Below are 18,145 nucleotides of genomic sequence, written 5' to 3'. Positions count from 1 at the left end.
TCTTTCTTTCTTTCTTTCTTTCTTTCTTTCTTTCTTTCTTTCTTTCTTTCTTTCTTTCTTTCTTTCTTTCTTTCTTTCTTTCTTTCTTCTTTCGATGGAGTCTCGCTCTCTCTCCCAGTCTGGAGTGCTGTGGCGAGATCTCGGCTCACTGCAAGCTTACAAACGGGGTTTCACCGTGTTAGCCACGATGGTCTCGATCTCCTGACCTCGTGATCCGCCCGTCTCAGTCTCCCAAAGTGCTGGGATTACAGGCGTGAGCCACCGCGCCCCGCCAAGTTTTCTAGAAAAATCTTAGTATACCGATATTAATATGTTTTGCTTTTTATATTGAACCAAAATTGATTATTTTGAATTCATACACGGTGGTGGGGAGGGGGTGATGGATTAATTGATTCAGACTAAATGTGACCCTCACCATACAAGTGAAAGTTCAAATCTCATAGGTCTGACAAAATTTCCTGAATCCTTGTCTTCCCAGATTCTGAAGTTTGGACTTGAGCCTTTGGGTCAGAGACTGAATCGGGCCTTATGCAACTCTTGCAATACCGATGACCTGCAAAGGAAAGTATTTATAGAAGAGATGGGCATGAGAGTTTGGATCTGGATGGGGCCAGAAATACCCTGAATTAAGAGTGGGAAGGGGGGCCCATCAAAATCATTGATCTTAAAAATAAGTAAGGCCTGTGGGGTAAAATTTGAAATAAAGCAGAAAGATAAGTTTCTTTGATAATTATATAACTTTAAAAAGTGTTTATCAGCTTTGAATACCCCCGAGATGGTCACAGCATTAAGCCAGTTATGGGTCATTCGCACATAGGTGTGAAATTAGTCACTCAGCTTTAACAGCTGGATGAAAAAATAGGGTAGCGCCTGGGATGAGGGAATGCCAGGTCTGAGTAGGTCTTCCTCCCAAAAAGGTCTCTGAGCAGGAGAAGGCATCATAATGTCTGGGCACTGGGGAGTGAATAATTAGGGGGCACACGAGAAGGGATGAAAGACACCAAAAGCAAGCTCACTCGGTTTCTTAGTTTTGCTTAAGACAGTTTCAAATAGATGGCTCCCAGTTCCACTGCCTACTTTTCTGTACTAAATTCTTGTTGGAAATTCAGGGTAATGATGAACTAATGAACACATTATTTTCTTGATTCACTATCCAGTCGATGAGCCTGCACCCCCAACTTGAACATTTCTCTAGGCAGAAAAATCATGAACTGTAGAATGCTCAATATATAGAATATGGGGAAGAACCATACATCTCCATGTTAAAAAGAACATGATGGAACCAGGTGATTTAGGGTGCTCCATAGACCCAGTATTAACTGACAATAAATTACATTGCAAGACAGTTATTCCCCTTTCACTTTTCTTTAAGTCTTTCTGGAAAGTCTTTTGTGTCAACATGTTAGCATTTTTTAATCTACATATTTTTTATTTTTTTTTATTTTTTATTTTTTTTGAGACGGAGTCTCGCTCTGTCTCCTAGGCTGGACTGCAGTGGCCTGATCTCAGCTCACTGCAAGCTCCGCCTCCTGGGTTTACGCCATTCTCCTGCCTCAGCCTCCCGAGTAGCTGGGACTACAGGCACCCGCCACCTCGCCTGGCTAGTTTTTTTTTTTTGTAATTTTTAGTAGAGACAGGGTTTCACCGTGTTAGCCAGGATGGTCTCAATCTCCTGACCTCGTGATCTGCCCGTCTTGGCCTCCCAAAGTGCTGGGATTACAGGCTTGAGCCACCGCGCCCGCCCAAACAGAATGCAGGTCCAGACTCTAAACTTTCTTAAAGTTTTAGCATCTAAGTAGAATTTAATACAATTATCTTCCATTTATGGTAAATGATACTTTTTCAGTTGACATTCTGATATAAATTTTGTTTCATCTGCTTGTTCTGTGCTAGTCTAGGACACTGAGGCCTTGAGAGGGTAAGTTACTTGACTAAGAAAATTACTATCTTTAAAAACCTTTCCTTTAGCCTCTCTTGACCAGAAAGAACCAGAAACTATGGATCCCTGAAAAAGTATCAGATTTCAGTGGCTCACATGTTTATAGCAGCCTTACTCACAATGGCCTATATTATTCCTGCTTCTCATCCACTGCTTCCCCATGGCTGCTGTAACAAAGTGGCATTTGTAGATAGCTGAACAAACTGTCCAGAACTCTCAGACAAGTGTAAATTTCCCACTGCTGGAAATACAAAAGAACATGAGAAAGTAGTGTGTTAGTTTGGGTCTTCAGAGAAGCAGAGGCTAAAGCAGGATTAAACATGTAAGAGTTTTTATTGGGGTAAATACTTGTGGGAGGGAAAAATAGAGAGTGCTAGCCAGAGACAGCATTAGACTGTGATGCAAGTGTGACCCAGAGTGAAGGGGAGAGAGATGGAAGGGTAGAAGGGCATATCTCAGACAGCCCTGTAGTCCCAGGAAGATCCAGCAGCGCCACTGGGCAGTTCTGGAGCACATCCGCTGTTAGGAGACCACCGTACTCTGCTCAGTCACTGTTGAGAGCATTCCCCAGGAGGCATGGCCTTTGCAGGGCTATCTGGAGCCCCGGGTCGGTTATGCTTCCTGAAGCTTGGGGCGTCTGTGAGGTCCTTTCTAGTGACCACCACAGAAAGAGATGAGATAAACAAATATAGGTTAATATCCACTGTGTCAAAGCAGGGCCTATTGTGGTGGCATACCACTTTCAGATTCATCAAAATGGCTACTAGCGTTTTCCAAGGGCTCAGGCAAGGCTCGTAATGTGCATTACCTCATTTAATCTTCTCGTCAGCTCTGTGGGACAAGTTCTGTTTTTCTTTCCATTTCACAGATGAGGAAATCAAGGTTAGAGAAGGTGAGTAGCTTGCTCAAGATCACCTCAGTAAATGATGGAAGAGGTTTTCAAGTCCCTTAATGTTGTTTCTCCTCCACTGAAACAGGATTTGTGATCTGTTAAGTAAACCTCTGCCTCCCAGGTTTAAGTGATTCTCCTGTCCCAGCCTCTCGATTAGCTGGGATTACAGGCGTGTGCCACCATGCCTGGCTAATTTTTTGTATTTTTAGTAGAGATGGGGTTTCACCATGTTGGTCAGGCTGGTCTGAAACTCCTGACCTCAGGTAATTCACCCACCTCGGCCTCCCAAAGTACTGGGATTATAGGCGTGAGCCACCGTGCCTGGCCTGTTTTGTACTGTTTATTGGTTTTTGACCTTCTTCTAATCGGTTCTGCAATCCAGGGAAATGCCAGAGGTCCGTAGTGGCCGCACGGAGAGGTCACTTACACTCTGGAGAGGGGTGGTGTAAAAACTGGGCTGAGCTTTACGCTCAATGAGGGAATTTGAGTACACTGCACTCAGCATATTTAATGTATGAATCTGTTAACCAAGGTTGTCATCTAGGCTCCGCTGTTTCAAATATTTAGAAAGATGACTGAGAACCCAGATTTATTTTACTTTTGAATTCCCTTAGTGTCTGCAGAAAATGCAGCTGACTGCATTGCCATCTCTATAACTGGCTGTGACAGTGACCATTTACTCATTACCTGAGTATATTTGGCTTGTCTTGAAACAAGTGGATGTTCCTGACACTTTCAGGTCCTGTCATATTTGCTTTGCTCATTGATACAGTAGTTTGAATTCTTAGGCATAGTCCAGTGGGAGTTCCTGAACAGATGGAAATAATTCCAGCCTATCTTCTTCCTCTGCCTCAAATCACTGACAGCCTTCATATGCCTATTGTAGAACATGCTGAGATTGGAGAATCACTTACTGCCTTGATTTCAACTTCTGCAAAGTAAGGACAAAGCTCTCTGTCCTTCTCACTCTGTAAAATGGCAAAGCTCGGCTGGGTGCAGTGGCACATGCCTGTAATCCCAGCACTTTGGGAGCCCAAAGCAGGTGAATCATGAGGTCAGGAGTTCGAGACCAGCCTAGCCAACATGGTGAAACGCCATCTCTACTAAAAATACAAAAAATTCGCTGGGCATAGTGGTAGGTGCCTGTAATCTCAGCTACTCGGGAGGCTGGAGAATCGCTTGAACCCTGGAGGCGGAGGTTGCAGTGAGCCGAGATCACACCACTGTACTCCAGCCCAGGCGATAGAGTAAGACTCCGTCTCAAAAAAAAAAAAAAAAAAAAAAGATGGTTAAGCTCAAAAAGATATAAGTGGAGAAGGTGGAAAAGTGCCAGGAAATGGAAAAAACATGATTAAGATGGAAACTTCTGGGTTGGGATTATGTTTTGACATATTAACTAGTGTTTTGATTTTCTCCTGATGGTTTACTTTTTCAGTATCTCCCTCCCACTTGAGGTGCTTATAATCTCTGAGGAAGATGTGAGCCTTCCTGGTTTTGAACTCCAAGTTAACATTCAGGAGACACATTAAGCAGTAATGGGAAGATGACACGGAGGCGTGGGGAGTAGAGACGTCACTGGTCTTGGAGTCAGGATCCTGGAGCTGGCTTCCTCGATCAGGTAGCAGAAATCCCAGGCCGGCTGAGTATCCGAGAAGTGCGCAGGACTTTGCTCTGCTTCCTGAGAAGAGCCCAACGAGGAAGTGACTGCCTGGAGGGTCTCAGTAGTCAGGTCTTAGACAAGGTGCACAAAGCCTCTTCATCCCCAGGGAGGCACAGGGCAGCTATTGGCCAAATCCCCAGCGCTGAAGACTGATTCAGAGAACACCCAAGGGAGAGGTATCAAGGCTAGAGGCTTCCCTCCACTGGCTCCTGCCACCAGGGCCTTAGCACAGGGAACCCCTGCTGAGGGGTCCTCAGTTGAATAGACTGGTTAACTGAATTTGAGATCAAATTTCTTTCCTGGAGGAATGAGACCTTATATTAGAAGTTAAACTGAAACTGATACAGGCCAGGGCGAGGTGGCTCACAGCTGTAGTCCCAACACTTTGGGAGGCTGAGGCCGGAGGATTGCTTGAGGCCAGGAGTTTGAGACCACCCTTGGCAACATGGCAAAACCCCATCTCTACTAAAAATACAAAAATTAGCCAGGTGTTTTGGTGCACGCCTGTAGTCCTAGCTATTTGGGAAGGTGAGGCATGAGAATCGCTTGAATCTGGGAGGCAGAGATTGTAGTGAGCCGAGATGGTGCCACTGCACTCACTCTAGCCTGGCAACAGAACAAGCCTCTGCCTCAAAAACAAAACAAAACAAAACAAAACAAAAAAGAAGTTAAACTAATACAAAAAGTATAAAGCTGCATTCCTTGCACATCTGAGTTTATACACTGTTTGTATTTGCTTTGCCCACTGGAGTTATTACTAATGCAATGAGACATGTTTCAGAAAAAGATTTCACCTTTGTTTTTTTTTTTTTTTTGAGACGGAGTTTTGCTCTTGTTGCCCAGGCTGTAGCGCAATGGCACGATCTCGGCTCACTACAACCTCTGCCTCCCAGGTTCAAGTGATTCTCCTGCCTCAGCCTCCTGGGTAGCTGGGATAACAGGCACATGCCATCACACCCAGCTAATTTTTGTATTTTTAGTAGAGATGGGGATTCATCATGTTGGCCAGGCTAGTCTTGAACTCCTGACCTCAGATTATCCACCCACCTCAGCCTCCCAAAGTGCTGGGATTACAGGTGTGAGCCACCGTGCCTGGCCAAGCTTTTGCCTCTGTATGGGAACAAATGAGGAGAGTAATTCTGCACAATTTTGCAAAGCGATATGAACAAATCCTGACCAAGGAAAGGAAGTGCAAAGTGTGCTAAGCACAGGGTTTCAGCACATAACCATGATGCAGTGTGCACAAGGGACAGCCTCTTTGTTGCCTTGTCTCAGGGCCTTTATCATGCAAACCCTCCACTGAGCCCACATTTTGACTTGTCCTTTGTACGTGATTGATTAATTGCAGGCGTTAAGTATATAAAACATATAGACTTCTATAAAAATATTATTGATTTTTAGAGTTTTGTTCCCTTATGGGGGTAAACCTAAGGAATCACAGACCCCAAGTTCTCAGATGCCAAATACTTTAACTTCTCTAAGCTGTTTATCCATCGTTAAAGTTCTAACTAGTAAGATGCTTAGATAGTGAAGGATAACATGTGTTAGCTTAAAACATACAGAAATACAGGAAGGAAATAACTTCCCTTTCACTTAATATTTCCTAGGATGGACCCTGGCAGTCTGATGATCAGTCTGAAGGCCGATCTCATATACAAATAAGGGCTTTTCTTTTTGCAGTTCTTGTTGTATTAAATAGATTATCGTTCATTGAGCATAGCTTTGCATAGCATGACCTACCTCTGTTTTTCAAATCCAATGTTTCTAATTTATTGATTTATTAGGAAAACACTTAAGTACCTACTATGAGTCCAGCATTGTGCTGGGGCACTTACAGTGAACTAAATTGACTGTAGAATAACAAAACACCTTGTCTTCCCAGATCCTATCTTTTGAGAACCACCCTCTTCTCTTTATCTTCCTGCTTCTGGTCTTACCTTTAAGTACAAGCCCATATACTTACTGTGGGAATGGCTGTTTTACACCCTGACCCAGTTTTTACAACCATGACTATAGGACTCCTGTGGCGTCATGAAAGAAGAACTGGGTATTAGCCAACTTGGAATATCAACAATGCGATCATTGAATGGGTACTCACTGTATACAAGGTACTGTGCTCGCTGCTAATGGTACAAAAAATTCAGTTCATGGCATCTGCCTTACTCAGAACCTTTAAACTAGCTCAAGGCACCATATTCGCATGAAGTTACAAGGCAGACTATGCTAAAGAAAAAACAAGTAGCCCAGATCTTAGATGGTAGCTGAGGTCTCTTCACAGGAAGAGAACGTCTTGCATTTGTCTAGAAGCCAAATGATAACAGCCATTTCTCTATCTTCCTAGAAGTTCCATTTCCTTCTCCACCTTATTGAATGATAGTTTCTCATTCATGGAGTCATCATACGTTTCCAGCTTAAGACGAAAATGTAAAGTTTCTCCCCACTCAGAATTTTCATTTTGTGTTTTTTAGGGAGTCGATGTGTGAACTGCAGAGACAGACTGATACCAGCAGGTGGAGGAATTCACCATTTGAACACATCACAGGCTAGTGAAGGGTTCAGCAGGATGTGACTGCAATTTTAATCACTGCTTCATTTCCCTTTCTTTGTTCCAGATATTTATGCAGCAAAAACCTGTGAGAAGATGAGCCACAATCTGAAGAAGATAAATAAAAATGGAGTATTTTTATCACTCTAGACAGAGCATAAAGAGATAGCATTTTCTCCATTTTAAAATCTCAGATGTAAATACATTGAAATCTAAAGAAAAAAATTATTCTGATAAATTGGAGAAATTTAAAAATTATAAAAAAGTATGGAGTTTCAACATTCTTATGATAGATTTAAAGAACACTCAAAATCTGATGTGCTAGAGAGTTGGGCCTCCCAGTGAACCACAAGCTTACAGGATTAGGGTCGTGAAGTAGAGGGAGCTGCGCTGGGGTCCAGCACAGGGCTTCAGGCCTGTCTGGGCACATCTGTGAACTGGTGAGACAGGCCTTGGTGAACTCTCTGTGCATAGGGGAGGTGGAGCCATCTGGGAAAGACATCAGGTCACACTCACTGCTGGGATTTAGATGTATGCGGGCATGTTTAGCAAGCTGTGAGCGCTGAGGAGCTTCCTGGGTGAGAACTCACCCTAAGGGCAGAAGTCTGCTGATTCACTTCACCCAGGAAGAAGCCTTAGTTGTCTTCCTGGGAGAAGTAAGTCTGACGATGGCATGGTAGCAGTTTCTGGATTCTGTTTCCTGGTCCAGCTACCTAGAAGCCTGTATACCCTGTGGATGTAGAGGGCTGTCAGGCTGTCAGGAAACCCTGAATTTTCTCACCAAGCTTTATAGAAAATACTCAGACTCAGAAACAGTGTCATACCTTCTAACTGGAAGAAGTGAGTCATTCTTTTGTATCTTAGAGGAGGATCTGGATGAACTGTGATGACCAGTGGGGCAGGGCGTAGCCAGCAGGACTGGGAGCAGCACATGGAGACACCTCCTGGAGACTCCCAGAAATACAGGACATTATATGCCAGGGTTGGAGGTTTGGTGAGACAAATGGGAGTGAGAACTGCTGGTATTTGCGTTGGAGTTAATGGAATGCCCTCTGATTCAAAGGCTCAGGGGAACTGGAGAAGTATGCATCTGTCTTTCACACATATGCACCACACACACACATCTCACATCTCATACATGTGTGCATATGTGTGTGTGTGTGTGTATATATATATATATATATGTCAGGTTATCAGAGTTGTCAAATATTTACTAAAAGAACTTTAATAAATGATGTCTTTTTATGTGTAAGCTCTTTGTAAACCCTCTTTTTTGGAGAAGGTAATTTTTTCTATCAGTAAAACATACTTTTTTTTTTTTTTTGAGACGGAGTCTTGCTCTGTCACCCAGGCTGGAGTGCTGTGGCCGGATCTCAGCTCACTGCAAGCTCCGCCTCCCGGGTTTACACCATTCTCCTGCCTCAGCTTCCAGAGTAGCTGGGACTGCAGGCGCCCGCCACCTCACCTGGCTAGTTTTTTGTATTTTTTTAGTAGAGACGGGGTTTCACCGTGTGAGCCAGGATGGTCTCCATCTCCTGACCTCGTGATCCGCCCATCTCAGCCTCCCAAAGTGCTGGGATTACAGGCTTGAGCCACCGCGCCCGGCCTAACATATTTATTAAAATGTGTGGAAATCTTAAGTTTGCGTCGCAGTGAATTTCTCCAAATGGATGACTCATGTTCCGCAGCTATACTGAGCTACAGAACATTATGAGCAGCTCAGAAGCACCTCCTGTGCCTGCTTCCTGTCACTCTCTCTCCTAAGGGTAATTGCTACCCTGATTTCCAATATGGCAGATTACTTTTTCCAATTTTAAACTTTGTATAAATGAAATTTATACAATATGTCTCTATTGGTCTGACTTCATTTACTCAACATTGTGTCTGTAAGTTTCATTTATGTTCTTGCCAAATTTCTTATGTTTCCATCATTGTGTAGTATTCCATTATATGAATGTAGCACAATTTTTTTTTTTTTTTTTTTGAGACGGAGTCTCGCTCTGTTGCCAAGGCTGGAGTGCCCTGGCACGATCTCGGCTCATTTCATTCTCTGCCTCCTGGGTTCAAGTGATTCTCTTACCTCAGCCTCCTGAGTAGCTGGGACTACAGGTGTCTGCCACCATGCCCGGCTAATTTTTTGTATTTTTGATAGAGACGGGGTTTCACCGTGTTAGCCAAGATGGTCTCAATCTCCTGACCTCGTGATCTGCCTGTCTCGACCTCCCAAAGCACAGTTTTATATATATCCATTTTGCTGCTGATGGACATTTGGGTTGCACCCAGTTTGTGGATATTATGAACAAAGCTGCCATAAACATATTTGTATGTGTTTTGTTTTGTTTCAAGATAGTCTCGTTCTTTTGCCCAGGCTGGAGTACAGTGGTGTGATCTCAGCTCACTGCAACCTCCACCTCCCGGGTTCAAGCAATTGTCATGCCTCAGATTCCTCAGGAACTGAGATTATAGGCATGCACCACCACACCCAGCTAATTTTTTGTATTTTTAGTGGCAATGGGGTTTTACTGAATTGCCCAGGCTGGTTTTGAACTCCTGGGCTCAAGCAATCCACCCACCTTGGCCTCCCAAAGTGGCATGAGCTACTGTGCCCGGCCTGTATATGTTCTTTATTGCATGCATATCCTCATTTCTGTTGGAAATATAACTGCTAGATGTGACATATAAGTTTTAATGCATTTTCTTCTGTATGTGAAAAATGTTGTTTGGGTACAGATGTACTGTTCTTTGGAAGTAAAGTATTTGAAGCAATGAAGAAAGCAAATTTGACTAGAAATCCAGAAAGAAAGAGTTGACATTATTGACATTAGAGTAGCTGGGTACTGATAATTTTATTTATGTATTTGTGTTATTTATTAATGTCGAATCTTGATTAGTTATCATAAGTTATAATAAGTGGTAACAAGGTAAAGCATTTCATTGCTCATGCCAGATTTAAAAACTTGCAGCGTAGTTTTGTACTGCTATCTAGAATCTTTTTAGAATGCCTCATCCTGCAAACTAATTATTAATATTAACCCCAGGACAATAGGCTTGGAAAGTAATTTTTAATTAAAAAAATTTCTTCCTATCTGTGCAGATGGTTAAAAGCTGATTGTGGCACTCATAGTTTGTAGCATTTACCACGAGAAACCAGGAAAAATCAGTGAATCTTCTAATTTTTTATTTTTAGCTAATAAGTTGGCAAATTTATTGTAAGCATTGACTACTGTGTTTCATGAGCTTAAGCTATGAAGACTGTATGAAAAGGAGCAACACTAAGTCCGAGTCGTAAGAAACAAATGCTTTGTGATGTGGGCCTCACTCAGAATGTCTGTGGCTAAAAATATCCCTGCGGGGGTCAAAGTTATCCAGTGGATCTTGGCTCAACCCTGCGGATTGGGCATCTAATCTACAGGAGCATCGTTTAGCAGATTTCTTGGAAACTACTATTTGTTTTATTTATTTTCTAATAATAAAAATAGAATGTGTTTATTCTAGAAAATTTGGAAAGTGTATACAAATAGAAATAAAAATTGTACATAGTAACGTCATCCTTTGTTAATATTTTGGAGTTTTTCAGTTTTAAAAGTGCCTTTCTTTTTTTTTCTTAACATAGCTCATTTGTTCAACCCATATATTTCTGAGAACTTCTTGTGTATAGATGGCAAAACTGAACAGAACCAGAAATTCTGCAATCCTTTATAGGGTCTCCAAGACCATAACTTATACAACAGAATCCAGAACAACTCTAAGGTCAGTGGTGGTGATGGAGAAGCTGCAGATGGGGGATCTCTGGGTGACTGTAACAAAAAAGTGCTAACATAGCAGCCCCGAGACAGCAGACCTTAGAAAGGCCTACTTGCAAGGTTGACCCATGGCCAGCATCTGGGAACTTGGCTTTCAGGAGTCTTCCTACCATTCTGAGATTGATAAGGATGGTTTACTGTGCCTAGACTATTTGTACAAACCATATGGTTTATGCAGAATACCATTGTCTTGCTGGAAGTCTGAAATTTTATATGTGCTAGGCAGAGGGTTTCTATGACCAGTCCCCAATAAAAACCGTAGGCTCTAAATCTAATGAGCTTCTCTAGTAGAGAGCACTTTGCATATGTTGCCACATGTTGTTGCTGGAGGAATTAAGTGCATCCTGTGCCATTTTACTGGGAGGACCCTGGAAGCTTATGTCTGATTTCCTTTGAGCTTTGCCCCATGTGCTGATTTTGCTTTGTATTGAATTTTGCTTTTGCTGGTTTTGTTTTGTATCCTCTCACTGCAAGAAACTGTAACTGTGAATACATTTACTTCTGAGTCCTTTGAGTCCTTCTGGCAAATCATCAAACATGAGGGTGGTCTTGGGGGCCCTTGAAACAATGACCCACTAGGAAATTAAGTTGTCAGATGAGTCATTACCTCTACTTTCACAAACGCTGATAAAGTAAACTTTTTTAGGATAAAGTTGGGCATACAACTATTTGAGTAGAAGAAACATTAAAGGAAATGTGTTGTTTGGGCATTGGTTTATTCACAATCAACTCTCCCCATATTGGCTTACTCTCCAATCCCCAAATCACTTACTCTCAATCATGCAAGCACTTCTCACTTAAGACTGACATTAGTTTAGGCTGGGCGCAGTGGCTCACACCTGTAATCCCAGCACTTTGGGAGGCCAAGGCTGGCAGATCATGAGGTCAGGAGTTCAAGACCAGCCTGGCCAACATGGGGAAACCCCGTCTCTACTAAAAATACAAAAATTAGGTGGACGTGGTGGCGGGCACCTGTAATCCTAGCTACTCAGGAGGCTGAGGCAGGAGAATCGATTGAACCCAGGAGGCGGAGATTGCAGTGAGCCGAGATCGCGCCACTGTACTCCAATCTGGGTGACAGAGCGAGATTCCATCTAAAAATAAATAAATAAAATTTAAAAAGACTGACATTGGTCTATATAAATTAAGGAAGCCTTTTCAAAAACTTGGCAGGGAGGGAGGTAATAGAACAGAATAATCTCACAGAGCAGGAAATGCCTTCAAATTGGATATCAGACATCATTGCAGCAAAAGTGCATTAGACAAACACTGTCCAAGGGAATTCGTTATTGGCTGTTTTTTTCCTTGGGTCTTATTCTGCTTCCATGTTTCTGGTGACCATTGTTTTGGAGCAGAATGGCTTTTACCATGTCCTATTGTCTTGAGAACTCCAACTGCAATCTCTGAGCTTATCAGGAGCAAAAAGGAGTCTCTTAAAATGAAACCAACCAGGCCCAGCGCAGTGGCTCACGCCTGTAATCCCAGCACTTTGGGAGGCATAAGTGAGTGGCTCACTTGAGCCCAGGAGTTCGAGACTAGCCTGGCCAACATGGTGAAACCCTGTCTCTACTAAATATACAAAAAAATTAGCTTGGCGTGGTAGCGGGTGCCTATAATCCCAGTTACTCGGGAGGCTGAGGTATCAGAATCACTTGTACCCGGGGGGCAGAGGTTGCAGTGAGCCGAGATTGTGCCACTGCACTCCAGCCTGGGTGACAGAGCAAGACTCTGTCTCAAAAAAAAAAAAAAAAAAAAAAAGAAAAGAAAAGAAAAAAGAAAGAGAAAAGAGTAAAGAAAACAACTGGCCCCCATTCCCAGATGCTATCTGCACAAAGTTGAAATACTGCACAGAGCAATTTAGTTCCACCTTCTCTCAGTCATCTCTGCTGGGCTGGGCTAGGGTTTTCCTTTTGCATAATCAGAGGTTCCATGAAAGCATTTTAACAACAAAATCGGGTGGGGAGAAGAAAATAAGCAGTTTTTCTCTGAAAACACCCTTCTAGTGTCCTCAATGCAGCAATGGCTGGAGCTTAAAAATTCCCATCCTTCTAGCCATCTTACTCTCAGCTCCCTCTCTTTTGTTCTGCTACACTGAGAAGCATAATTTTTGTTCTCAAGAATGTGAACAAAATGCCCTGAACATGGCTGGCCTTTGAAGATCTTGCATTTCAGCCCTCAGATGCAGCATCACCTCCGCAGCATGGTGTATCCACTGCCTCCAGCTGTGGTGTCACTGAGAGGGACGGTCTTCACAGGATATAAAAAGAGAAGGCAGGGTGCCCTCTTAGCTGCAGCAGATATTCTCATAGCTGCCTGGGTATTATTTTGTGCAGACTTACATTTCTGAGCTGGCTTCTGATACTGGAGTGACCCAAGCTCCCTTTTCTCTCCTTCCCAGGTGACCATGCTTCTCTGTCCCAGAGGGTGCAGCCTGTTTATTTCAACAAATTTCCTTTGCATCTTGGCCACAGTTGTGTTTCGCAGTCCAGCCTCCTTTATGCTGACATTGACCTAAATGCTTTTTAGGCACTAGTAGGGACATAAGTGACTTTATTTTAAATGCGAATCTGCTGACTAACCCCAAGTCTGGGAATACCTCCAAAATGAATAGGTGATGTATTACTGTTTATGTAGGAACACTTATTCATTGTAAGTTTCCCCCAAAACAACCCTTGATAATGTTGCAGAAATCATAGGCTGTGATGCTCATAGCCACCTACACATTCCTTCTAGAGTACAGATACTTTTCCCTCAAGAAACACATCCTGGGTCTGGCCGGTTGCAGTGCAGAGATTTACCTGTCTTGTAGCCAGCTGCCTAAGACCAAGCTTCTGTTTGTAAGTTCCCTCCAATAAATCAATTTATTTTGTTTTTATTTTTTGAGACAGAGTCTCACTTCATCTCCCAGGCTGGAGAGCAGTGGTGCGATCTCAGCTCACTGCCACCTCTGCCTCCTGGGTCCAGGTGATTCTCCTGCTTCAGCCTTCTGAGTAGCTGGGACTACAGGCGTGTGCCATCATGCCGGCTAATTTTTTTATCTTTATAGAGTTGGGTTTCCTCATGTTGGCCAGGCGGGTCTCAAACTCCTGACCTCAAGTGATCCGCCCACCTTGGCCTCCCAAAGTCCTGGGATCACAGGCGTGAGCCACCATAACCAGTCCCCAATAAATCACTTTATATCAACAGACTGAATTTGTCTGCCTCATTCTTTGGCGTCTTGGCTCCTTCGGCATTTGGGGTCCACTTTGCATTTATGACCCTTTCATATATGCACTGTCAAATGGTTGACAGGATTTCTAATGCTATTGAAACTTTTAAATTTTAAGAAGCTCTTATGGGTTTCTTAGTGAGAAGTTGTAAGAAATTGTATTAGAGATTATTACCTTGATCAGCAATGACTTGAACATTGAAGATTGGGAAATTTAATTGAGGAAACAGAAGAGATTGAGCTGAGGGTGGCTCTGGAGGCGTGGGGTGCGTTGTAGTATCTGAAGCTTTCCACGCTTCTGATCCTGTATTCCTGGTGAGAATTGTTGGGCACAGAAAGTAAAGTGAGGGGGTGCCAGAGAGGCACCCGGCTTACTTGGGAGCTTTGCCTGAGGTTGGCCTTGTTCACTGTCCTCCAGGACACTTGGTGGGGACTAAGACCCTACGGAGAAGAGTCTCTTTTATACCATCTTGGTGATCCTCTGGGAGGGCCAGGGCCAGGGCCAGCTTGCAGGGAGACCAGTTCTCTATCAAAATTTCTCCGGGTCCTGGATATAAACCATTTCAATATATTCCAGAAAATGGGGGAGAAAGGCTGATTTCCCTCTCCTCCAAAGCCACTCTTTGATCCCAGTTGATAACATCTTCTTTAAGCCATACATGCCAGCGTAGTGAGCAGATGGAGCTGAGAAACATTGCTCAGTATTAAGTATTAGAAGTGTGTGCATGGGCAGTTGTGGTTGGTTTGTTCATGTGCACATGGAACAGCTTACAGGGAACAATAGGTGCATGGAGTCATATGGAAGAGGACATGGTCTCTGCCTCCAGGTAACGCATGTTCACAAAAAGTACTGCTAAACAAAATTTAAAACTTGAAAATCATTCAAATCTATGTTTGAGGATCCACAAAACAGACATGAGACTGGAAGTTTAATTTGTTACTCCAAATCCCAAGTGGAACAACTTTGCATATGAGGATGGAAGGGAGTTGAGCAGCTCGCTGGGGAATGTGTGGATTTGTGCTTCTCTGCTATGTGGAAAGTACGGTTAAGAGCGAAGGCCCCAGGGCTGGGCATGGTGGCTCACTCCCGTAATCTCAGCACTCTGGGAGGCCAAGGTGGGCGGATCACCTGAGGTCAGGAGTTCGAGACCAGCCTGGCCAGCATGGCGAAACCCTGTCTCTACTAAAAATAAAAAATTAGTAGGGCATGGTGGCAGGTGTCTGTGGTCCCAGCTACTTGGTAGGCTGAGGCAGGAGAACTGCTTGACCCTGGGAGGCAGAGGTTGCAGTGAGCTGAGATCCTGCCACTGCACTCCAGCCTGGGCCATAGAGTAAGACTCTGTCTCAAAAAAAAAAAAAAAAAAAAAATGAAGGCCCTAGAACCAACATGTAAGGGTTTAAATCCCAGCTCTGTCAGTTACCAGCTGTGTGGCCTTGGGCAAATACAGAAACGTTAATTGCTATAGTTTCCTAATTTTTACAATGGGGGATAACGGTAATCCAACTACATGAGGCTGTTGTATAAATTAAATGAGTTAATAAAGATGAAATGCTTCAAATAGTGCCTGACACACTGAGCACTTCTGTTACAGTGGCAGTTACTATTATTATCTGCCCTAAGAAGTATCGGTGGGAAGTGTATTCAAGGACTGTAAATCTTTTTAAGTTACTCAAAATCAAAACCCGTTGTAAATAATTTTACCTCTCCACATCCTCACTGTGAACGTAATAGCAACGTATGTTTAATTATATACTGACCATTCTCCATTGCAAGGATAAACTTAACAGCTGAAACAAAAGGAATCTCCGTGAGCTCCTCCTGCACTAGACACAGCATATTTTCTAACTTACTCCTCACAACCACTTTAGGATGTAGATATTATTATCTCCAATTTATGATAAACTAAAACTACTGTTTAAGGTTCATTAACTTGTTTAAGCTCACATCTAGTGATTGGTCTGGGCTGGGAACTGGGTTTCTGTGACCCCAGAGTCCATGAGACAGATTTTCAGGTGAATAAGATTCAAAGAATTAAAAAAATTTTTAAAACCAGTTGTGTGGATCTTTATGTCAGAAAAAAATTCCCAGCTCAGTTTCTGGTAGCTTAGAGGCAATAATTTATTGTGTTCGTTGCTTGGGAAAGATGTGTCAAGTAAAATAGGCTGTGGTCCCAGTTTCTACTGAGTTGTGGAAGCTATGTCGTTTTTTGAGCTAGATCAGTTGTGAGCGTTTGACATTCTGAGACATAAAGTCAACATAGAAGAGAACCTCCCCTCTCACTGTTTATTCTTTGCTACCATTGTAAATGTCTCCCAGCTTTCTGCCATTTCCAAAACATTTACTTTTGTTTAAAAAAAAAAATCCCAGAAATTAAAGGGCCAGACTAAACAGCATTCATTCATTTAAAACATTACATAGATATAACCTGTCACTTTATTTTGCTTAAACCCGATGGCTTCCTTCTACACTTGGAACAAGCCCAAATACTTCATCATGGTGCAGGGGACCTTGCTCATTTTGCTGCCAACCATCCATCCCTACTTTTCTAGATATAGCACTCAAATTGGGTTCAGTGCCTGGAATTCTAAGCGGTGATGTCCTGCCCTCCCTCAGCTAGGAGGCAGACCTAGGACCCAAGCAAAATCAGACACCATCTTTCTGGAATTAAATCTTGAGCAGCGAGACAATAAAATGAGGACGAGCTGGAGCTTTTGCGCTCCCTTGGCAGTCTCTGATGAGACCCCATGTTCATCAGTTCCCACTCCCTTGATCCCCAGAGCTGCCCTGGTTCCCATCTTTCTGAGCTACCCCATGTCTTCCTCACATATTCCTTCTATGCCTTTAGGTCAGCCACAGTCAGGTTGGGTGTTTTGGTAGCTAAAGATTCCTACCTGGCACCTCTGCCTGGCAGGGTCTCCCTGCAGCGGTCCCTCAGTGTCTGTGGGGGCATTGGTTCCAGGACCTCCTGAGATACTGAAATTCACAGATACTCAAGTCCCTGATATAAAATGGTGTAGCATTTGCATATAACCTCAGCAGGCTGGGCTCTCCACCCTCCTTCCTCTTACTGCACCTCACCCTCACTAACTCTTTGACTTAATGGGCTTGTTCCCGCCTCAAGGCCTTTACCCTTTTCCTTGGTCCTGGCTTCTTCAACCCAAATATCACCCCTTTAGAGAGGTGATGGCTGACTTTTCCATATCTCTCTATCTCATAGCCTGTTGGATTTCCTGTGTTGTATTTATTAATACTTAAAAAGATCTTGATCTTTGTTTACTTATTACTTGCATTTCCCTATTAGAATATCAGCTGTAAGAACGTAGGGACCTTGTCTATTTTATTCACTGGTATTCCTAGTAATAGCATTGTTATAACAGTATTTAGCACTTAATAGGTGCTCATTAAATATTAATTGAATGAATGAGTGTGTTGTCTGTGGTACATCCTATCTGTAGCAATCATGTGTCATATAACCTACAGGTTAAGAGCCTGTGTCCAGGAGTCAGACTGTTTGGGTTCAAATCCTGGCTGTCATACTTGTGTACTGTGTGACTTTGGGCAAGTTGCTTAACCCCTTGTGCTTCAGTTTCTTCATTTCTAAAATAGTAATAATAAAAATGCATAAGTAAGATGAAGGGTAAGTAAGAGGAATCACTAAAAGCCCTTGGTACATTGCCTGGAAAACAATAAGATTCAATATTTGACAACTTATTAGAGCACAGTCATCTCTCTGTATCCATGAAGCCTTGGTTTCAGGACCCCTCTGGGATACCAAAATTCACAGATAGTTAAGTCTCTGATATAAAATGGTGTAGTATTTGCATATAACATATGCAAATCCTCCTATATACTTTACATCTCTAGATTACTTATAATACCTAATGCAATGTAAATGCTTTGTAAATAGTAGTTATGTTGTATTGCTTTTATTTGTATTATTTTTCTTGTTTTTTAATTTCCTTCTCAATATGTTCAACCCAAGCTTGTTTGAATGCACCCAGGTGGAACCTGCGGATAAGATGAGTGATTGGATTTCTCAATTGTAAGAAGCTCTAGTTAGAGATTGTACGATGCTCCACTGGTTTAATAGTAACCCT

The sequence above is a fragment of the Colobus angolensis genome, unplaced genomic scaffold (genome assembly GCF_000951035.1).
Source record: "Colobus angolensis palliatus isolate OR3802 unplaced genomic scaffold, Cang.pa_1.0 Scaffold428, whole genome shotgun sequence".
In the NCBI taxonomy this organism is placed as follows: Eukaryota; Metazoa; Chordata; class Mammalia; order Primates; family Cercopithecidae; genus Colobus; species Colobus angolensis.
Note: the sequence above shows the minus strand (reverse complement) of the source record.